This window comes from Odocoileus virginianus, chromosome 26 (assembly GCF_023699985.2).
Source record: "Odocoileus virginianus isolate 20LAN1187 ecotype Illinois chromosome 26, Ovbor_1.2, whole genome shotgun sequence".
Taxonomy (NCBI): Eukaryota; Metazoa; Chordata; class Mammalia; order Artiodactyla; family Cervidae; genus Odocoileus; species Odocoileus virginianus.
In genome coordinates, this window is record NC_069699.1 from 31,267,160 (window position 1) to 31,290,695 (window position 23,536).

Here is a 23,536-nt window from a genome sequence, read left to right on the forward strand (position 1 = left end):
GTCAGAGGTAGTGAGTGGACTGGGTTGGGGGAGGGGATGATAACACAGACCTGCTGGACTGTATGCCTCTGGGGGGGGGGGGGGGGGGCTCAAAGAAGAGGGCTGGCCTGGACAGAGCCCCAAAGGAGTGTTACACAAGCTTGGAAGCAGAGAAGGACAAGAAAAAAGAATTTTTAATTAGCAAACTATGATTTTCTGTATTTGGTCATCACCTATTTGGACATTTGAAAAAATACTGTCTGGTTCCAAGAGGGCAAGTTTGTGCATAAAGTATGCAATGCAAAAATGCCCCTATTCATTAATACCACACCAAAAGTCATTCAACTGAAAAATGTTCTTATGGTCAGCAAGCTGAAAAAATTTTTTCTAAAGTGCCTTCACTCGGGAAAAGGAGTGAAAATGTGAAGTCTATACATTGCTTGTCATTGCATCCCCAACAATTCCATTTCCAATGTGTAGTACTGTGTAGACAGGACAGGAATGCTGGCCCACAGTGAGTGACCTTAGGAGCTAAGCTTTCTGTATTAATTGTTTTCTGCTTCAAGCAGACCTGGATTTGAGTGCCAGCTCTGCCAATTTTTAGCTATTTAATCACTGGAAACCTTTTATTTCTCCTCTGTAAGATAGGATTATTAATTTGATAAAGTATTAATTGATAAACTGCCTGGCACATCAGGAGGGGTATAGGAGTACAATAAATGTTATCTATCATTGTTGTCATTGTTACTAATTCACTTTCCATGTAACCTTTCTCATTAAAATATAGCATTTCTCATCAAGTGGGCAATGAAAACTTTGGGGAGTCAGTGTAATGGTAGAAACAATGAGTTCCAGAGACTTTCAGCCTCAGTCACATTCAAGTTCTGACGTTTATTACCTATGTGTGTTAACTTCTCTCTGCCTCAATTTTCTGACCCATAAACTGAGGGTTTATCATCACAGTAACTACTTCTTAGGGTTATACTTAGGATTAGATGAGATGTAAGTGCTTAAGATAGTGCCTGGTGCATAGTAAGTACTCAGTGCATGAAAGCTAGAATAATATTAATACAACTCATAGCTGTAGGAAGTGTTCTTGTTGGAAATATGCTTTTTAGTCTGCAAGTAAGATAAAGTGAGAGGGGAGTCTTTATAGAAATGTACATAGAGGCTCATAATTCACACATGATCTGTCACTGGCCCTATTTCCATTGAAAGAATATCCCAATAGAATTAGATTAATATCCCAGTTATTAGTGTTGAAACTTAGTGTCCAAAATCGTATTTCTGCCTCAAGGCAAAAATAAGCCTGCTCTGTATATGAGGCCACTGGGCATAGACAAGATTTGCTTTTTCAGTATAAAATATTTTAGACCAACAGATTCATGAATATATATATATATATTTCAGCCCAAGTTTACTGGTAAGTAAGAGAAATGCATTCAGGTCTATTTCTGTGCATCAGGCAAGCCACCACTTTAAATACTAACCTGTCTGCTTTTCTGAACTGAATTCACATTTGCTTCTGTGATTCTGATACACTGCTGTGCTTCATTACAAACTCTCAACTCCATTGCCATCATCACATCTATAGCACTGACCCGGCATGCAGAACCCTGGCCTGGTCACTGTATAGTTACCTGGACCTCTGTTCTCCAGATGCTGTGATGCTCATTCAGGTTGGAGGACCCCAGGGGTAGTGGGCATGAGTTCAACTTTGGATTCAGTCCACTGGGTTTGGAATCCCAATCCTACATCTCTTTAGCTGTGTCAACTTAGTGATTTCATTACCATACTGCTGTCTCTTCATTTATGATACAGGGCAGTAATAGTTCCTCCTTCATTAGATGGTTGTGACGTTTAAATGAGATAATAAATGTAAAGCATTTAGGCTAGTATCTAGCACCTAATAAGCACTCAAAGAAAAGGTCTGTTGTCATGACTGTAAGTCTCATTTCATAGATGAGGGAATTAAAGATAAGAGGATGAGGTGGGTAAGAGGGTTTCATGGACTGACCTGACATTTAAAACAGGGCTCACAACCCCCAAAGTCCTCACTGTATTCTGAAAAGAGATCAAACTGTATCAGGAAGTGTTGAGATTGGGGCCATACCCCCAAATGGTATTGACCAAATTCAGTTTTCAAGTGTTCTCTAAGTGATTTCATTCAGTGAAAGCAACTCTTGTCTTCAGTACTAGTCAAAAGAAGAGTCTAGTGGGGCTCTGCTACTTATCTAGTTATTCCTGGTACCAGCCTGAGCTCAGTGAACCCTTTCCAAGGGCCCCACCTCATCTGGGAGGCTGAGAGCAATAGTCTGTGTTCAGCTCCTGCAAGCAATAGAATTTTTAATGTTTCCTCTATAACCTTTGAAAATCTGTAGAAAAACAGGTGAGGGGCCTGAAAGATAGGTAAATGTGGGAGTAATAAAATCTGTCTCATCAAGCTGTCTTGGGCCTTAATGGAGGTCGTATATACATAGGTTTCTAGGTACAGTGATTGGTAATTAGCAAGTAGTTAAGAAGTGGCAGCTTGGGTAGGAAGAGGAGCTAAGATGGCCGAGGAATAGGACGGGGAGACCACTCTCTCCCCCACAAATTCATCGAAAGATCATTTGAACGCTGAGCAAACTCCACAAAAACAACTTCTGATCCCTGGCAGAGGGCATCAGGCACCCAGAAAAGCAGCCCATTGTCTTCTAAAGGAGGCAGGACAAAATATAAAAGATAAAAAAAAGTGGCAGCTTTCCATGAAGGAAAGCAGTCAAACCAGCCAGAATAAAATGTCTTTTGTCCAACACAGAAAAGGCATAGTTCATTCTACTTGGGCCAACAAAATTCCCTTAAAGGGCAAAATCAGCACCCAGTGTGTGACCCTTTAAGACTGAGGCCCTTCCCAGGTGCCAATCCCCACATTTCTGCAAAGGTCAAACTGCCCTTAACTTGGGTGCTGACCATGGGGTAGCCAAACTGCTAAGCTACTCACCTTGACAACTCCTTGGATTTTACTGGATTTAATCAGCAGTCGTCTTTTTTTTAGTAACTAAAATCTGCATTTGATGTAGCATCTTCTTTGCTGTTTCTGCCTTCAACTCTTTGATGAGTTTTTCTTGAGAGCAAAGTGTCTGGTTTAATCAACAGGGTCGTTCAGACCAGCGTTGAGGTCCTTTCTTCAGTTTAACTAGCTTAACTCTTCAGCACGGTGCCTGACCTCCCCATCGCCTCACTTTTTTGTCTGAAAAATAAAGATAATGATAACATTTACTTCAGGGTTGGCAAGGTTAAAGAAATAATGAGTTGAGAAATGAGAGATCTGTCTCAGTGTGCAACCCCTCATAAATCCTTGGTAAAAGGTGATTACTGTTATTGTTTTAATTGATATGTTATTTCTGCTACTGCTACTATATTTTAGATTTTCTTATAGATGAGGATACTGGAGTGAAATGGAAATAATAAGAGAATCGACCATTTGGAGTTATTGGAAGGAACAGTATAGATGCACAGTCTGCTGAGCCTCCTAAATGAACACTGATTATAAGCGATAGCTAACATGACCATCTTATTGCTACCACCTACTCTTTACACATCTGGCCTGTATTTAGGTTGAAATATAATGACCAATTGCAAAACTGCTGCAGTCAGGGAACCATTAGTAGTAATGGCTGTTGGCTGACCCACAACATAAAGTTTTTCAGGGCATGAAGTTATGAGTTATGTTTGTCTTCCAGCCTACTTTGACAGATTGTTTTAAAGGGTCTCATATTGTCATACTGGAAAAAAAAAATCATCAAAGTGTGCTAAGAAAAGGATATTTGGGGCAGGTCAGAACACTAAAAATGCCTCCCCCAAATAACCCCTCCTGTGCAGCTACTGCTTATCAGTCTTACCAGGAGCACCATAAATCACCGCTAAATTGACCATTATGTCATCCTTGGGCATCGGGAGTGACAAATAATCTGAGGCAACCTCCTAGATTCCAAGGAGATTGTTTTCTTGCTCACATCAACTCAAAAGGACTTAGAAACAATGCTGAACTTATGCTCCACCTTTCTAATCTCCTCTCCCTCTTCTAATGCAATAAACAAGGAGTCAGGGGAACTTAGTTCTTGCTTCCTGATGTGATGATGGTGAATGCAAATGTGGCTGAGGCAGAGATGCTCTCCTTGTCTTCGACTCTGTTTGAAACTCCACACGGGTGGTAAGAATCTGCCAAGAAAACATACTTCTACAGACATCTGAAGGGGACGGCCAAGGAGTAGAGGGAATGAACAGATGAGTCGCTAGTGGCCCATCCTTGGCCATAATGTGTGATAATGACAGATTTCATGAGTGATCTTCCTGTGATGTTCAATCAGTCCATCAAATGCTTGAGAGCAGATGGGGAGTGAAAAGTTATTCAGGGGTGGTGCTAGGGACCCTTTATGAATTATTCATCTTAAACAAACTTGCATGAACCAGAGTACTCAAGTGAAAGCCTGTTAGCCTGAAGGAGGCCACTAAAGAGCCCAGCTATACATCTAAGCAATGGTTTTTAAAGGCTGTGTTTCATGGCTCACGTCAGGCGGGAGACTCTGTGCTGGCTCGGACTCATTTCTTAGTTGCAATCTGCTCCCATTCTCACATGGATGGCCATCTTACCACCTCTTTTATCATGGAGCTTTTAAAAAGCTGCACTCCATGAAATGGAAATTACTAGGGTCACTGGTCTCTTGTTTCAGGGGTTGTGAACAGGGCAGAGCAATGGACTGTGGACTTCTGAGTGTTAGTGGTACCCTAAGTCATAGAATCCAAAGGAAAGGGAAGGAGAGAGTGTGGGAAGTTCCACATTATCTAAGAAGAGGTCAGTGGTAGAGAGGAAAAAAAAGGAAGTAGTATACTGCAAATGGCAATAGTAAATGGCTCCCAGAGGTATTAACACCCATGAGGTGTTCATGTCATGGGCTGCTCACCTCAACTCAAGACTGGGTTTCAGTGGTGGATAAGAGAAGTGTAATTAATTTACACAGAACTAGAAATCACAATACATGGACCTGGGATACTATCCGCTGCCAGATGTCCAATAATCAGTAGCTGAAATCAATAGGATTGGATGAAATTGAATTAAAACTATTTATTTGACTCTACACTTGCTATCAGGTAATTGGGGGAAATACTACGAATATCTAACATTTATTAAGCAGTTGGTATTAGTGTTCTGGGTTTGTGCATGCACCGTCACATTTCATCCTCTTAACTATAAGGAAACTCAGACTCAAAGAGCCTGAGCAACTTTTTTTAGGGTCATATAACCAAGAAGTGACACAATCGTGATTTGAGCTCAAACCAGTCTCTTGCTAGCCCTCTACCAAACTATACCATATTTTCTAGCACTAGTTCTTGAATATATCAAAAGGTGACCACAGTCCATGCCTTACCCAGTTCACAAGGTTACTGCTGATTTCCATGGGAAAAAGACAGGAACCCAAAGTGAGCAGGCAAGTGCTGCCAAAATGAAGCATATCATTACTATTTGCTAAGTCCAGTCTATATTTGTGGTTAAGGAGGATCGCTTCAGGGGCAGATATCTGGGCATGGAGCCAAGCTTTGGTTTTGCCCCTCCCTAGCTGTGTGACCTTGGGCAAATTATTTAACTTCTCTGAGCCTCAGTTGCCCCATTTGTAAATGGGGATAATAATGGTCTTGACCTCATAGAGGTTTTAGGGGTCTTAAGTGAGATAATGCCTTTTAAGATGTTAAGCACACTGCCTTCGACATGGTCAACATTCAGGAAAGCGTAACTTCTGTTAGTATTACCTTTAAGTTAGTTCTCTCCAAACTCTGGCTGGCCTCTGGTTTAAAACCCAGTAGCTGGAGCATCCCACACCTGTCCCTGAATGCCGATAACCCACAGTCACTCTAATTATACTCCTGCAGCGCTGAACTAGCATTTGAGACCTCCTAGACTATCTTGATGGCTCGATTGACACAGGCAGTGATTGTTCAACTTCTGGTCATGATGACAGCAAAACCTCGACTTCACTGAAACACCCAGGTGTAGATTTGAATTTTTTTTTTTAAATGAAATTATTCTTCTCACACCATGCTGGCTTTGAGAAGTATAGTTTCTTTAATGATTTTTGAAATGCCCAATAAACAAAATATTGGATTAATTACCACTTTTTAAAGCACTTATTCTATATTATCTTTTTTCAGTATAGATTATCTAAATCTTGGACTTTTGGTTTCAAATTCCCATTTCACTGACATCCAGTGTACATATCTTTAACTCATTTTTTAAAATTTTAAAATCATGAATGGCACTAGCATTTAATAAGTGCAAAACTAATCTAAATCACTGTTAGCCAGGGTTCTCCAGAGAAACAAAACCAATAAGGTGTATAAAGATGTATATAAATGTTAGTCACTCAGTTGTATCTGACTCTTTGCAACCCCACAGGCTCCTCTGTCCATGGGATTCTCTAGGCAGGAATACTGGAGTGGGTTGCAATTCCCTTCTCTGGGGATATCTTCCAGACCCGGGGATTGAACCCGCATCTCCTGCATTGCAGGCAGATTCTTTACCACCTGATTCACCAGGGAAGCCACAAAAAGATGTATTAAAGGGGTTTATTATAAACATTGGCTCACACAGTTATAAAGGCCAAGTAATCCCACAGCATGCCATATGCAACCTAGAGAACTTGGAAAGTTATTGGGCAATTCAGTCCAAGTGCATAGGCCTGAGAACTAGGCAAGTCAGTGACAGTGATATAATTCCCAATCCTAGGTCAAAGGCCTGAGGACTGCTGGTGTAAGTCTCAGAATCCGAATGCCTGAGAACAAGGAGCTCTGATGTCTGCGAGCAGGAGAAGATTCATGCCCAGCTGAAGAAGACAGGGAAGGAATTTGTCCTTTCTTTGCCTTTCTGTTTTGTCCAGGCACTCAAAAGTTTGGATGATGGCTGCCTGCACTGGGGAGAGCACCGCTCTTTACTTAGTCTACTGAATCAAATGTTAATCTCTTTCAGAAACACCATCACAGACACTCCTCAAAATAATGTTTCACCAGCATCCCTTAACCCAGTCAAGTTTATATGAAATTAACCATTACAATCACTATGTATTTATTATCACTTTTGGCCCTTGCAGCCTTGTTGGGTTTGATGACCTATTCATTCACCTGACTGTCTTGACAACAAATAATTATTGAGAAAATGATTGTAAGATGCAAGTATTATGCTAGATCTTAAGGATACAACTTTAAAAGTGATTTCCCTTGCCTCTGGGAGCTTAGAGATGAAACAATGTCTTTAAAAGCCAAAAGTCACTCCCTGGTTCACTGCAGTATTATTCATAATAGCCAAGATATAGAAACAATCCAAATGTCCATCAACAGAAGAATAGATTATGAAAATGTGGTATATACATACAATGCAGGGCTTCACCAGTGGCTCAGCCGTAAAGGATCCACCTGCAATGAAGGGAACTCAGGAAACTTAGATTCAGTCTCTGGGTAGAAAAGATCCCCTGGAGAAGGAAATGGCAACCCACCCCAATATTGTTGCTGGGAAAATTCCATGGACAGAGGAGCCTGGCGGGCTATAGTAAACAGGGTTGCAAATAGTCTGACATGACTGAATGTGCCTACACATACAATGGAATATTATTCAGCCTTAGAAAGATGGAAATCCTACCCTTTGCAACAAGATGGATGGACCTGGAGAACATTATGCTAAAGAGAAATAAACCAGTCTCAGAAGAGTTTGGGGTCGCAAAGAGTTGGGAGACAACTGAGCTACTAAGCATGCACGTTTGACATTGTGCCTACAGTTAACAACACAGTATTGTGAACTTGACAATTTAAGCGAATAAACCTCCTGTTAAGTGTTCTTACACACATGCGCACATATGTATAACCACACACACATACACACACCCACACAAAGACACAGGGAAATGTTAGAGATGATGGGTACAAACATTATCTTGACTGTAGTGATAGTATCACCACATGGATACTATCATTGCCTAATTCCCAAATGCTACGCATATGTCCAAACTCACCAAATTGTATGCATTATTAAAAATGTACAGTTTTTAATGAAAACAAAATAAAACTTTAAAGGTGATAACCATTAGATGACAAACGACCCATGGCAAGAGTGTATGCTTTAGGAATTCTTATGAGGAAATACTCACTTTGGACTTGGGTCATCCGTGAAGATTTCTGGGGGAAGAATTTGAGTTGAAATTGAAGGATGCTCTGAGTATGACAAATAGAGGAGAGGAAGGAGGGCAAAGAGTTCAGCCAGCATGGCATGTGTGGAGACAGAGATGGGCGGCCTCATGGGGTTTGCTGCAGGAAGGTGGATAAAAGTATTGAAAACCCATAACCTGGTTGTAGAAGGCCCTGAACAATAGAATAGGTAGCTTTCCACTGTAGCCAAATGAATGTTGAACTCCTTAAAATTAAATTACATGAATAATTTTATTCATATGAATGAAATAGCTCAACTTCTCCTGTAAGGTATGTTTAAACTGTCCACATTGGTGCCATGAAACGGTAGTTTCATTTGTCTCAACAAAAATGTGGAATTTCCACCAAGCACATCAACTGGCTTTATCACAGAAACACTTAAATTAAGTATTATCTAAGCAAGAGCCAGGGTAGTGACCAAGGGAATTTCAATTTGAAGATGAAGTGTTTACAAACTGTGAGATTACACTTAAGGTTTTATAAAGTTAAAATCTTAAACATGTTGAGACTAAAAAAGTGATTCAGAAATTTTGACTAATTTGGCTAAATGGCTCATTTTTAATGTAACACTTAAGATACTGATATATGTCAACACAGACTAAGGCTCTTCTCCAAAATTCTGTAATTTTTTCCTCCTCTGGGAGCTTATTTCATTTAATTAATTGACACAACAATTTTTATGTATCTTTCCCTTCACAAATGGTAAGTAATGATGTTAAAAGTAAACATACTTAGAGAGAGCTGTCTTCTACCAAATTACCAGCATGATTAATAAAAATTCCTAATTTTAATCAGAAAAACAGTCTTAATTTGGTTTTATTAGGTCTAAATTAGTGAGTGCATTCTCGTGTCCCCATCACTATTTGGGGTCCTCCCATTTTCATCTCTCGAAGGGGATGGCATAACAGATGTGCCTTTATTGCACAGTAAACAAAATTGACTTGATAAAGGGATCTTTATCTCTCTCTGGAAATGTAGATAGTACTCAGATCCCTTGAGTATCATGACAAGAACAAATTCTTGGTGTCTTCCCTAAGTGGCAAGCTCCATCCCACTCACTATTTTTGTAAATAAGGCACAGATTCTGTAAAACACAACCATACATCACATGCCCTATACATCACATACAACTATGAACAAGTGCCTCGAGCCCACCCTGTATTCCTGTTCTTTCCAGGTCTCAGTTCACCTTCCCTTCACAGTTTCTGCAACCTGACCCTTAGGAGTAGTCTTATCTACTACCTTTAGTAATAGTCACCTAAGTAGTCTTATCCACTGCCTTTCCTCTAGTAGTTTTGTCCAAGGATGATTGTTACCCAAATCAGTTATTTCACTTGCAGGTTGAAAATTGGTATTTTTCCAGTTCAACTCTTTGGTCTTTAACTGATTTTTTGAAATACAGCAATATGTGAGGCGCAGACCTTTTCCAGAATCAACAATTAGATAAAGAAAACATTTCCATCCTGGCCTCTTGGTGGCCAAGTTTGCTTTCATGAAATATGTGTACATGCTTAGTTGCTCAGAGTCATGGTCATGTCTGATTATTTTCATGACCTCATGTACGGTAGCCCACCAGGCTCTTCTGTCCATGGGGTTATCCAGGCAAGAATACTGGAGTGAGTTTCCATTTCCTCTTCAAGGGAATCTTCCTGACCGAGAGATCGAACCTGCGTTTCCTGCATCTCTTATATTGGCAAGCCCACACAAGTCAATCTTTCCAGGAAAGAGAGGCAGTGCTTTTTGAAGCTTCCAGTCTAGCCAGGGCACTGGGGTTGGTTTCAAAACGTGGTTTTTCTGAAGACCACAGAACTTCAAATTTTAATAGGAAAAGAGATCCTAGATTTGGGGAACCTAGAATTGTTCCGATCATACTCCACCTGAAGATATCTTCTCTATTAGCCTGTCAAAGTACCTAGAATTCAAACATTAGGAGCATTTGGACTAGTCAACATTGAATTTTTTCCCCTTGTTTAAGAAATACTGTTTGTTTTGTTTTAGTCGCTAAGTCGTGTCTTTTTGTGACCCGTGCTCTCAAGCCCGTCAGGTTCCTCCGTCCGTGGGATTTCCCAGGGAACTATACTGAAATGTGTTGCCATTTCCTCTTCCAGGAGATCTTCCCAGCCCAGCGATTGAACCTGCATCTCCTGCACTGGCAGGTGGCTTCTTCACCACTGAGCCACCTGGAAGCCCATTTTAGGAGATATTAACTGCTGTCTTATTTGAATCAAGAGTCAAGGTCAGCAGATTTCCTTGTGTTGTTACATTTCTTATTCTCTAACTGTTGAGCACTCTCTCTTTTTTTTTCCAGAATCAACAAATATTATTATATTTGCTTCATATATTTTTTAAACTAATAAATTTTATTTTTTAGAGCAATTTTAGGTTCACAGCAAAACTGAACAGGAAGTACAGAGGGTTCCCCTAAACACCCTGTCCTCACACATGCACAGTGCCTTCTGCATTATCAACATGCTGCCTCAGAGGAGTACATTTGTTAATTGATGACTCATATTGATACATCATTATTGCTCAAAGTCCACAGTTTACATTAGGGTTCACCTTTGGTACTGTACATTCCTTTTTTTTTTTCATTTATTTTTATTAGTTGGAGGCTAATTACTTTACAATATTGTAGTGGTTTTTGCCATACGTTGACATGAATCAGCCATGGATTTACATGTATTCCCCATCCCGATCCCCTCTCCCACTTCCCTCTCTACCCAATCCCTCTGGGCCTTCCCAGTGCACCAGGCCCGAGCACTTGTCTCATGCATCCAGCCTGGGCTGGTGATCTGTTTCACCCTAGATAATATACATGTTTCAATGCTGTTCTCTTGAAACATCCCACCCTCGCCTTCTCCCACAGAGTCCAGAAGTCTGTTCTGTATGTCTGTGTCTCTTTTTCTGTTTTGCATATAGGGTTATCATTACCATTTTTCTAAATTCCATATGTATGTGTTAGTATACTGTATCAGTGTTTATCTTTCTGGCTTACTTCACTGTGTATAATGGGCTCCAGTTTCATCCATCTCATTAGAACTGGTTCAAATGAATTCTTTTTAACGGCTGAGTAATATTCCATGGTGTATATGTACCATAGCTTCCTCATCCATTCGTCTGCTGATGGGCATCTAGGTTGCTTCCATGTCCTGGCTATGATAAACAGTGCTGCGATGAACATTGGGGTGCACGTGTCTCTTTCAGATCTGGTTTCCTCGGTGTGTATGCCCAGAAGTGGGATTGCTGGGTCATATGGCAGTTCTATTTCCAGTTTTTTAAGAAATCTCCACACTGTTCTCCACAGCAGCTGTACTAGTTTGCATTCCCACCAACAGTGTAAGAGGGTTCCCTTTTCTCCACACCCTCCACAGCATTTATTGCTTGTAGACTTTTGGATAGCAGCCATCCTGACTGGTGTGTAATGGTACCTCATTGTGGTTTTGATTTGCATTTCTCTGATAATGAGTGATGTTGAGCATCTTTTCATGTGTTTTTTAGCCATCTGTATGTCTTCCTTGGAGAAATGTCTGTTTAGTTCTTTGGCCCATTTTTTGATTGGGTCATTTATTTTTCTGGAATTGAGCTGCAGGAGTTGCTTATATATTTTTGAGATTAATCATTTGTCTGTTGCTTCATTTGCTATTATTTTCTCCCAATCTGAGGGCTGTCTTTTCACCTTGCTTATAGTTTCCTTTGTTGTGCAAAAGCTTTTAAGTTTCATTAGGTCCCATTTGTTTATTTTTGTTTTTATTTCCAATATTCTGGGAGGTGGGTCATAGAGGATCCTGTAAATTTATGTGATTTAAGAACACTCTCTCTTTTAAAGTTATTTTTCCATTTTGGTGACTTTTTGAAGAAACTGGATCAGAGAGAGAAATCTATAAGGAGAAAGTCTAGCCTGCTAGTGCTATTCCTTACAGAGAGAGACAGCTATATGAGGAGAAGGGCAATCCTTCACTTTTAAAGAGGGAAGCACTCTATGAGGACAAGGGCTAGGCAGCATGCAGCTTTCCTCCCCAGAGAGAAGAGAAAGCTGATCTGATTCAGCTTCTCCATCAGCCTTGTTTTCCTCGAATGGGTCTCACACAACCTTTCATCGCTTTCTTTACGTTCTTGCCAACACCTGTTGCTTTCAGTTTGTTTGTTTAATAATAGCCATCCCATTGGGTGTGTGGCAGTATCTCACTGTGGTGACACCTTAGTCTTATCATCTTACTTAGAGTATCTTTTCTTGAAACTGGAATACTATAGTAACAGAAACTGTGGACAAAGTGCTAGTTCACTCAGACGGAGGACCACTGACCCTATGATTTCACAAGCAAATCGTATTTACTGAAAGTAGTACCATAGGAAGGTTATCTTTGGGAACAGCCTCATGACTATGGAGCAGTCCTCCTTATACATAAATTGTCGGTTATAATACCTTCCCGTGGATTTCAAAAGATTAAATATGATGTTTATAAAGTGCTTCCCACAGTTTGTGGCACATGGGACGTGCTCAGTGAAGAAAAGTTATTATTAGTTGAATTTTTTGGTATCTATGCACTTTAAAAAAAAAAAAAAAACACCAAACTGGTAATTCTGTCAAAATCATGGATATGGCTGGTTTGGAATGACCTTGTGCTTAGCAAATCCCTATTGGCCTCTAGTGATCACTGAATTGTGAGACAGCTTATTTAATAATGCATACTAGCATTTTGTTTTTCCTTTCCAAAATGAGACATTTGCATATGTCTAATCTTCAGACCTATTTTTCCTGGTTGACACAGCCAAGGTACCTTAGTCAAATATTTACATTCCTGATACAATCTTCCCAAGACATTCTCAGAACTTTTGGCTAATTCATACATAAATAAATAAATTATAGTGTTAGGTCACTTTTTTTTTAAAGCCACTCCAATAACTCCTTGTCAGTTGAGATATAACATCACAGTTACAAAAATGCTTAAGATCTCAGTTTCTAACTGAAGTGAACTCTTTCTTTCATATGCAAACAATAGTGAACTTGCTGGTTCAAAAAATATAAAAATCAATGAGAAAGATTTAACAGAGCAATTAATGAGCTAATGTCTAGAATGCAGTTTGAACCCCTGGGAAAAATGTATTTATACCCACAGTACATTTTTACCATTATGTTTGTTCATGAGCCATAAATACAGTTGAATTCTTCTGTGAAATCAGGGCCTGGAAGTAGGGAAAAAGGAGTAATGAATATTTTGTGTCTCTGTATCATAGTGATGTTTGTTCATAGCCATTTGAACATTTATTTATAATTACTATTAGAGCACTACACTCTCTTTAACATGCATTTTATTAATCTCAGACTCAAGAAAAGTGACTTCTGGCAGTCACCTTCACTGTTACCCTTGAATCTGAGGACTTCCCTGTTGTTTTTAAATTGGACTGTCTTATTTAGATTGGCTCTTTGTCTTTTCAGGAAGATTCTGAGGAGTTTTTTATTTGTACTTCACCTGTTTCTTTATTGACTTTGTGACTTATTTAAAGGACACTGGATTTCTTTATACCATCCATTCACTTATCTAGGACACTGTCTCCAAGTTACAGATAAATCTGGAAAGACTAAGCTAGATACACTTCCTAAATTTAAAATGACTCTGATTGTCCTTACCTTTGCCTAAATATGAAATAAAGAATATAAAGAATTTTACAATAGCTTTGGTTGCAACTATGGAAAATACTACTACTTTAATCTATCAGGTAAATAGAAAAGATAGGTTGAACATGTCATTTAATCTTGAGAGCCCATACTCTAGTGCAGTGCTTCTCAAAATTTAATGAGCATACCAGTTATCTGGAGAACTCCTTAAAAGCAGGCTGTGATTCAGTAGATCAGGGTGGAGTTTGAAATTCTGCATTCTAACAAATGCCCTGCTGATAAGGCTTTTGGTTCATAGACCTTACATTTAAAATGCAAGGATCTAAAATATTTTAAAATACTGAGATGAAAGATGATTATTTGAATTCAGCTTCATGCTTGAAAAATGTAAAGGAACACGTTTATAAGTGTATCACGTACACATAATATTCAAAAGTTTATGACAAAATTTAGAACATACTCAGAAGTGAGATTTCAGTGTATTAAAGAGTAGATTATTTGCCATATTATCCCTTTAGCATCTGTGGTGCTAATATAGACATTAGAAAGAGAATTTGATGTTCCTGAAACTCACTACAAAATTTTTAATGACCTCACAGCTGCTTAGTTTTTGAAGCATGGTGAATGGTGAAAAGTCGCTCAGTCATGTCCGATTCTTTGCGACCCCATGGACTGTAGCCTACCAGGCTATTCCTCCATGGGATTTTCCAAGCAAGAATGCTGGAGTGGGTTGCCATTTCCTTCTTCAGGAGATCTTCCCAACCTAGGGATTGAACCCAGGTCTCCCACATTGTAGGTTTTACTGCTTTACCATCTGAGCCACCAGGGAAGTCTCTTTTGAAGCATAATAAGTGCTTATTTTGGAGTGGAAATAATTCCTGATCATGAACATATTTTATAGAGAATGCCTACCAGTGGGTTATTTGTTATTGTTATTACAAATATCAATTTTTCTTTTGAGCTGAGTTGTTTCTTACTTAGGTTTTTTTTTTTTCTGCTTTGCTTATTTAAATTGCTTCTCCACCAGCTTTACTGAAGTACAGATGACATGTAACACTGTGTTAGTTTAAGGTATGCAGCATGTTTATTTGATACACTTCTATATTGTAGAATGATCACCACTATAATATGAGCCAACACCTCTATTACATAATTTACATAATTGCTGTTTTGTTTGTTGTGGTGAGAACATTTAAGATCTACCTTCTTAGGCACTTTGAAGTTTATAATAAAGTATTATTAACAATAATCACCATGTTGTATATTAGATCCCCAGAACTTAATCGCCTTATAGCTGAAAGTTCATGTTCTTTCAGACTGCTTATTAAAATTCTGTAGGCATTATGTCCCCAGATTAGTTAAGGAAGAAAAGTTCAGATAATTCATTTTGGCCAACATTTATTGAATGACTGCCATGGATGGGCCAGGAACTGTAAAAGACACTAAAGTTACCTGGAAAGGAGTCCGATGCTCAGTCAGCAAATTAGTGAGTGGAAGAGAAAGCTAAGCGCACTGCCGCTGGTGACTCTGCTAGAGCGACACTGAACAGCAGGGGTCAGCTAGCGCTTCTGCGGCAGAAGTGCACAGACTGGGTGTTTAAAGCCAACAGAAAGGTATTTTCTCACAACTCCGGGGGCTGAAGTCCAAGACTGAGGTGTCGGCGGGTTTGGTTTTCCCTGAGGCCTCTTTGTCGGGCTTACAGAGGGCCGCCTTCTCAGTGTCTTCATGTGGCCTTTCCTCTGTGCTCACATCCCTGGTGTCTCTGTGTGTGTCCAAATTTCCTTCTCTTACTAGGACAGCAGTCAGACGGGATTTGGGCTGGCCCTCACAGTATTGTTTTTACTCAATGCCCTCTCCAAAGGCTCTGTCTCCAAACACTGTCACATTCTGGTACTAGGGGTTAGGGGCTTCAACATAGGAATTTGGAGGGAACAAAATTTCACCCATAACAGGAAGGCAAAATGTTTTTTTGGAGCAGTGGACAGAAAACAGTGTATTATGTCTGGGGTCAAGATAGTCACATAAGGCTACTTGTATGTAGCATTTGAGGTGACCCTCAAAAGAGAAATCAGATTTGGGTCATATAGGTTAAAAATTGGAGGAAAAGTCAGGATCAAAGTTGGAAGCAGTATTTTAGAAGTTTCTTTGAAAAATGTACCAAAAAGCTTGGAAAATCAGCGAAAAAGTCCCTAACAAATGCCACCTCCTACACAATCATTGTTGTTATTTTGTTGAATTTTCTTTTTATCTTTCTTACCTATCTAGTTTTATATACAATTAATGTGTATAGACACATTTAACCTTGGTTTATTTTGTTAAACCATTAACAAAATAACTTGTTATTTTAAAGTTAACTATTAAATGTTAACTATTAACTGTTAATGTTAACTGTTCTACATATTATATAACTTTTTTACATTATGTCATAAGCATTCTCCACGTTTTAGTAAACCTATCAGAATTCATCCTACCATCCCCTTTAGTTGACAAATAAGTAGCTTCTAGTTTTATAAAATATTACAAACTTTTTTAATTATTGGGTTATTTTCTGTGTTTTGGAGATTTTTTTGGCATACTGTCCCCTTGGTGATATTGACAGGGCATATCTTCAGAGATGTCATATTTGTTAAGTGATTGGATGAAATCAGCAGTATTATGACCCCTGACATATATTGACAAATTACCTTCCTGTAAGACTATGCCAATTTTCATGTCACCAGCAGAGTGTGGCAGCACCAGTGTTATGCTCAAATGTCAGGGCCACTGTGTCCTTCTCTGACATCCTACGGTAGCCTCCTGCTGTTCAAGATTCTCCGCCCATGTCACCCTCTTGCTTCCTTCACGGCACTCAGGGCTGTGTGAAATTATCTCACTTGGTGTGTAATTGTGCACGTTGCTTGTCTCTCCCTTTCCAGGGGATAAACTGCTCCGTGGCATCCATCTTTGTGTCCCTCCCTCCCTGGCATATTGTAGACACTCAGAGATACTAAATGAGTGAGTTCATTTTGCCACATTTGGTCCTTTTAATTTGTAATGTATTATCTGTAATGTATTATCAGTTGTCCATTCCCTTTTGTGAAGTGTTTTTTTTAAGTCAATGCAAATGCAAGTCTTGGCCATGAACATGTAACATAAGATATACAGGCCAGCTGGCCTAGAGCTCAGGGTTTGGACTCAGTATTTTCCTAAAACACATGTGCTGTGTATATTGAAGATACACGTATCAACCAGAGTGACCAGGGAGTAAAAGGACATGGATGGATGTAAGGAAAATGAAGTCACAAAATACTCCACATGAAAATGAGCTGGAAAACAGCAGATGACTCGTCACTGCCACTTGGGGAGGGAAGGCATGTGTTTTGTCTCTCAGAGGACACTTGGCAATGTCTGGAGACGTTTTTCCTTGAGAGGGGAAAATGCTTGGATATCACCAGTGGGGGTCCAGGGTGGCTCCCACATACAGAAACTGTAATCTAGAGCAAGAGACAGGCATCAATACCATTTAAAAACTTCTCAGATAACTCAGATAATGGGCAGCCATGTTTGGGAACCATTGGAATTTTGAAAAAAGTGGTTATCAGATATGCAGTAGCTGAGCGGCCTTTTAAAATCCATTGAGAGCATATAAAGGTATGGATTCTCCTACCCTAACTAATGCTCTCCGAGGCCCCATTTCTTCACCAGTAGCTATGAAGTGAGACGGGGCAATCTCGTTTCCAAGAGCTCCCTGACCATCTACTGAAGATCTAGAGCTGGGACCTCATGTGAGTGGAGAGATTAGGAGCTCAGGTGCGCATGCTACCCATTGCTCCCAGGTGTGTGTTTTTAGGACAGTCCCTGCTTGATTTTTCCAGAGTCAGACTGAGCACGTCATATTGTAGTAACCTAGGACACATGCCATAGTTGTTTGAAGTGAGAGGAACCGTGTGGCCTGTGTGTTTGCAGGGTGGAAGCTTGCTCACCTGGGTGGCACTGGACTCTGGAGACAGCAGGAAATGAGACCACATTCCTGTTGTTCAAATAACCTGTCTGCAAGGCCCAAGGAGTGCTGCCATTCAGCAGTGAGCTGTCTGGCTCCCTTTCGCTGCATGCGTTGGACACAATAGAACTGGAAGCTTCTGAAAGCAGGTGAAAGGTAAGACTCACCTGGGAAATGGCTTGGTCCACTTTACCCCCATCACTCAGAACAGGTCTCCAGCAAAGGAGCTAACCCTTTGTGTGCCCCCTGCCCCTTGCTGCCTCTCCCACATATTCTGTGCCTAGCGTGGACTTCATTTAGAGATAGCTCTCAAATCTGACTTTTACTATTTTAGGCTTCCAGACTCCCCACAGAGTTCTCAGTTGGGCTGTGTTCGGCATGTTATCTGGGTCATCAAAGTGCCTGAGCTTACTCCAAGTTTATAAGCAAAGGTGCCTCCTACCCCACCTTCAGAATAGCCGGGGCTGGGTGGGTATCAGCAAAGGCTGTTGCCTGCAGCACCAGCTGCCTCAGGCTATAGGGGTGAGGAAGCTGCACTTTGATACTTCTCGTTGTGGTTTATCGATCCCATTGTCATCATCTCAGGAAAATCAATGCTTCGGTCTTTCAGTGAACATGTAAATAAAGTGATAAAGAATAATCCAAGGCCAGTTGTTTCCTGATGGAAAAGGGGGAGGTGAATTAAGAACATTTACACATTTACGGTGAGCAGCCCAGGGCTGTTTGTGAGCTTAGGAGGATTTATAAACAGTGAAAACCAGGGCTGTGTTTGGTGACTCAGTGATGCTGGCTGTTTTGTGCTGGGAGGACATCCTTGTCCCAAGTGTGTAGTCTCCTGGTTATTAATGGTGTTGCTTGGAATTGTGCTTTGATCTGATTGAAACCAACATTGTTCACTCAATTTCCTGTCAGTTTTATCTTAGGAAATAAACCTTTGTCTTAACTGAGTTACCTAACTGATAAAAGGAGATATTACTAGTCAAAATAAGGTTAATAACGAACTGTCACTGGAATCTCCTACATGTCTGTTCATTTATTCAGCAATATTTTTTTCTGAGTCTGTTCTCTGCATCAGGTATGATTCTAGGCCCTAGGGTACACTGTGACCCTTGCCTCTTAGAACCTACCAGTTCAGTTGGAAGACAGAAGGTAAACAAACCAACGCAATATGATGTCAAATACTAACACGTGAAGAATAAAGCAGAGTAACAGCATGACAAGTGAGTGGGGTACAGTTTATGTGGGGAGGTCAGGGAAAGTCACTGTGAGATTATCTAACAGTGGTATCTAACAAGTGAAGGAAGGAGCCACTCTGTGAAAAAATGCAGACCCAACAATGATCTCATTTGGGAACCTGCAAATCTACTGGAAAAATCCTGATTTTTGAAAGCGGGAGTCCTGGGGTTCTGATCCTGGCCGCACTTCTGATTAGCTGTGTGTGATGTTGAGAAGTGAAGCACTCTCTCTGTGTGTCTTCTGATTTCTCCAGGTAGAAGAAGAAAGTATTTTGGTTCAACTTACAGGATGGTTTTGAGACTTGAATGAGAATCAAACATTTGAAATACAGAGGGTCTTGGTGAATGTCAGGATGCTGAGAGACAGATGGGCAGCTGTTCGACTCAGCTCCTGTCTCTCGAGGGGCTGCTGTGCTTCCATTCATCTGTCACCGTGTGTTTGAGCACCTCCTGGGCAGTCTCAGGATGCCCCAGTGAAGGCAGACAGTATCTGATCCCAAGTGTCTCCATTCAGACTGTTCTATGATAGCTTAGTGTTTGAGAACTAGACACCCTGGAGCCAGCCATGTGGGTACAAGTCTCAGTCCTTCCACTTCATTTATTTATGAGCTTGCCAAGTAGGTTAAAGTCTCTGCACCTCTATTTCCTCATCTGTAGAATAGGATGATAACTAATAATAACAATAATAGTAGTACTAACCCATAAAATTGTCAGGATGATAAAATAAGTAATATTTGAAATACATTTAAGGGAATTTCACACATGATCCAAGAGTATTTCAAAGTTGAGAATAAAAACATCCTTGTGAATTGTTCTGTGTTGTAGAAGAGGCAGGCTAACCTTTGCCCTGCAGTTATCACCATGTTCGATTATCTCAACATTTCACAAGTGAGGAAATGGAAACTCAGAAATGTTAAACATTTTGCCCCAAAATAACACACCTGGTTAGTGTATGAGCTGGAAATGTAAACTAAGTTTGACTCTAGAACTCCCTCTTGACCCTTTTTCCTCGGGGATGGGTTACTAAAGGTCCAGATAGGAGCACGGGTGGGTTCCTGCCCTGAGAAGATTTCAAGTGGAGAGGAAGAGCCACTATGGGGTTACAGGACATGCACAGGATCTCACAGCTCATGAGGAATCCAAATCCAGAATTCCCACGTCTAAGTCTAGAGCAGCTTTTCTGTTCCATCTGTAGAATTGAATGCAGTAAGCATTTATTAAATGATTCTGTGTACTAAAAGATAAAAGAGCAAAATAATTCCTGATGTATTCAGGTGACCAGAAAAGATGGTGCTCTCCAGGGAATATTGAGGAGAGTCTCTTGGTTTGGGAAACTGGAGGAAAGTCTTTTTTAGATAAACTTTTTATTTGGGCATAATTTTTCAAGAGATTTACAGAAAAGTCATGAGGATAATACACTGGTTCCTACACAGCTTTAATTCAGTGTCCTCTAAAATGGTAACATCTGACCCATCTAAAGTTAACTTTGCTACATTTATATTAGCTAAACTACAGACTTAATTAGGATTTCACCACTTTTTCTGCTAATATCTTTCACCTGGGATCCACTCCAAGCTATCAAAGTGAACTTAGGAAAATCCTCCTTTTGACTTAAGAAATTTTAACTTGTATTCCTATTTGCAAGTGTTGCATTCTGGTAAAAAGATATTGCGTCTTATTTAATGGTTTCCTCTTTTTGTTTGGAAAGAAGGAGCTGGGTGCTTCAGAGTTTTGAATGGCACAGTCATTACACAGATTTGTTTCCCACAGAAGAGAAAAAAGGATCAATCAATACAATAGGATAATTCTAAATTTATTTGAAACAGCCAGAGTCATATATTTAATGGACGAGAAAAAGAAAACCAGCCTAGATTTCCTCTTTTTAAATTTATTGATCTATCACCCCAAAGACAAAAAAAATGTATCTATCTGTAATGTGTTAATTGACCCCCTCCCAAGACAGATTTCACTTTTAAAGCACACCTCATGAAGTTATCCTGTTCTGTGAGTGTGTGTGTTTCTCAAAGTGGGAGTTATTCTAAGGGGGATAAAATAATACCAGAGAAAGCAAATGAAAGTGGTCTTTATGAGTTTCACGTTCATTTTTATTACATAATTTTGTCTGAAAGCTTGGTTAAATTAAATGTATAATGTGATCCGGGTGTATTTGCATTCATGCAATAGCTTTTTAGTCTGTTTTTAACAGAGGTCTTCCTGACCTTGGAGGTTTAGAAAATTTGCTTTCACATGGCCAAATGGCTCGGTGTATTTCTCTGGTATATTAGGCAAAAATGTATTGGTCTTCTCATCAGTATGGTGCCCTTCCTCTTTTTTAACCTCTTGTGTATTTGTGTCAACAAAATTAATTATGACTGGAAAGAAAAGTATAATACAAAGCAACTTTTATTCACGCCTAAGCTTCTAGGTGTTTTCTTTGAGGTAAGAAGCTCAGGGGAGAGGTTACCATTTGATAATTCATATAGGCTTACCCTGACTCAGACATTTTTTATAGCACTCTTAGGTCTTCAAGTGCTGCTTCAGTAGGTACCCAGTCATTGTTTATCCATACAGGTTAAACTTTTTGTCCAGTAGGGACTAAGAGTGATACTTATCTGCACTAGAAAGGATCATTAAGGTAGAATTTTATTCTAACTTGGAAGTGAGTGTTTTGAGAAGTAAAAAAATGAAGGTGACCAGTCAAACCGGAAATCATCAACCAAATCACCACTACTTGATGATTTCCCTTCCCTTTAGTGAATTCGTCACTTGTCACAGTTTATACTCTGAAGCCTGACATTGAGATTCCCGAGGATACAACCTGAGAGTTTCCATATCTTTGAGGATTGTTGCTGTTCAGTTGCTGAGTCTCTCCTGACTCTTGGTGGCCCCATGGATTGCAGTACTCCAGGCGTCTTTGTCCTTCACTATCTTCTGAAGTTTACTCAAACTCATGTACGTATCCAGTGAGTCAGTGATTCCATCCAACCATCTCATCCTCTGCCGCCCCCTTCTCCTTTTGCCTTCTGTCTTTCCCAGCATCAGGGTCTTTTCCAATGAGTTGACTCTTCCCATCAGGTGACCAAAGTACTGGAACTTCAGCTTCAGTCCTTCCCATGTATATTCAGGGTTGATTTTCTTTAGAATTGACTCGTTCAATCTCCTTGCTGTCCAAGAGACTTGAGAGTCTCTTGAGAGACTCTTGAGAGTCTTCTCTAACACCAGAAATCAAAAGCATCAATTTTTTGGCACTCAGCCTTCTTTATAATCCAACTGTCCCATCTGTTGGACCATAAACTTGGACCAAGTTCTTTCCATCCTCTAAGAATCAGTTCAGATGATTCTGTTAATTCTCTCCTTTCACCTCTCCTAAATAGAATTCTTTATGATATAAACATGCATTATCTGTGGGAACAGTATTATCCTCCGGGGAGAAAAAATTGGTTCAGAGTTGGAGGGGGCTAAAAAAAAAATCTTACTCTCTTTGTGTATAACATACAGATATACAGAGTACATAAACAGATAATCAGTACATTTACCTATTAATTAATGGGGGAAGCAATTAAGAAAAAATAGATTGTAAAAAGGTTCTCAGGAGGACAATAAGGAAAAAGAAGTTAAAAACACTGGTTATAGACTAACCCTTGAGTATTTGTTGTTTCCAAAACCAGGAATCATTTCTCTAGCAGATGTCCTCTTAGGTAAATAGAACAAGAGATACCAATAAAACATAATATTGGCCCGATGTTGCAATTAGGCAGTGCTCCATCCTCTAATCTTCCCATTGCCATGGCAGAAAGAAACCTTTTGATGTTATCTTGTCCAGGGGCTTTGTCTGCCCTTTTGCACTTTCTGATTTACAAAATCATCAGTAAATTTGTCATTGTGTTTAAAGATTCCAAGTTAACTGAAGTTTATGTGTTGTTATACCTGGACTTCTCAGACAAAATGGAAAAATAGAGATGTTTTATAACAGTTGTGGGGAGCAACCAAAGAAACAAGCAGAAATGACAGAAAAATTGTTGTGTAAATGTGAAAGCTGCAAGAAGTGAGAGAGACTTTGCTTGGCTATAAAGAGTCACTTTGAAGCCTACTGTCCTTGACACCCCTGCCTGAAGGGTTGGAAAAAATGAAATAGTTTCTCAGCCATTCTTTCAGCCAAGGGTGTCTGTGTGACAGATCTGATAGAAAGTCGCTGGTGGTAAGGATGGAAGTTCTGGGGAAATTTTTGCTCTTGTATCTTTCCCTTTTATTCTGTCTTTGAGTGCAAGTATAATGTCAGGATCTGGCAGCCACCTTGTAATATAATTATGAGGCAGCAAATTCAAGGCCAAAACCCTAGCATGCTGTGGATGACAGAATGGAAAGAGGAAGAGACAGAGTTTCTTGTCACCTCATTGAATACAGAGACCAGTGTCAGCAGCTGCCCTATCATTCCATGGAATACTGTGTGTCTGTCCTGCCTAAGCCACTCTTAATTGGGTTTCCTATTACTTG

At 39.9% G+C, this 23,536-nt stretch overlaps 1 long non-coding RNA gene across 1 annotated transcript in view; it reads right to left on the reverse strand.

Moving 5' to 3' along the window:
* Nucleotides 1–15,416, reverse strand: part of LOC139031241 (uncharacterized) — a 29,128-nt gene extending 13,712 nt beyond the window's left edge. Inside the window, exons 1-3 of the long non-coding RNA XR_011483705.1 lie at nt 15,281–15,416; nt 13,340–13,395; nt 2,963–3,211 (exon numbers count right to left, since the gene is read on the reverse strand). This is a non-coding gene — a long non-coding RNA (uncharacterized lncRNA). The remainder of the gene's footprint in view (nt 1–2,962; nt 3,212–13,339; nt 13,396–15,280) is intronic.
* Nucleotides 15,417–23,536: the final 8,120 nt, after the last annotated feature.